Raw genomic sequence first — 522 nt, 5'->3', positions numbered from 1 at the left:
AACGCTTTGTCAATAAACTGAGTAAAGGCTCCTGCTCTCACGGTCTTACAGGGGGTATGTATCAACATGGTCCTACATGTACTGTATGCATCACAACATGGTCCTACAGCGGAGTACGTACATCACTACACTCGGAACACACGGCCGTTTGTCAGTAAAGGCTCCTGCACGCTCTCATGGCCCTACAGCGGGGTATGTATCACAACACGGCCCTACATGTACTGTATGTATCACATCAAAGTTGTTTGCACTCCTGTCTTCAGAAGTAATTCAGGATGCGTCACGGGCTGGGAGCGATATTCCGGGGAGTTACGCAGATTGTGAAGGGAACCGGTTCACGTGAATCGACGTTTCAAACTAGACAAATTGTTAGATTGCATGATCAATAGCAACGTCTGTACAACCTTGGTTATGACGTTCCTGATTGATATTACAATACACCTGATTTAATTTATATTCTATCCATCCATCCATCCACACGTCATCCACCCATCCATTCATCCACCCATTCATCATCATCAT

This window comes from Branchiostoma floridae, unplaced genomic scaffold (genome assembly GCF_000003815.2).
Source record: "Branchiostoma floridae strain S238N-H82 unplaced genomic scaffold, Bfl_VNyyK Sc7u5tJ_1489, whole genome shotgun sequence".
In the NCBI taxonomy this organism is placed as follows: domain Eukaryota; kingdom Metazoa; phylum Chordata; class Leptocardii; order Amphioxiformes; family Branchiostomatidae; genus Branchiostoma; species Branchiostoma floridae.
The sequence above is the reverse complement of the archived record's forward strand: the minus strand, read 5'-3'. Positions refer to the sequence as shown.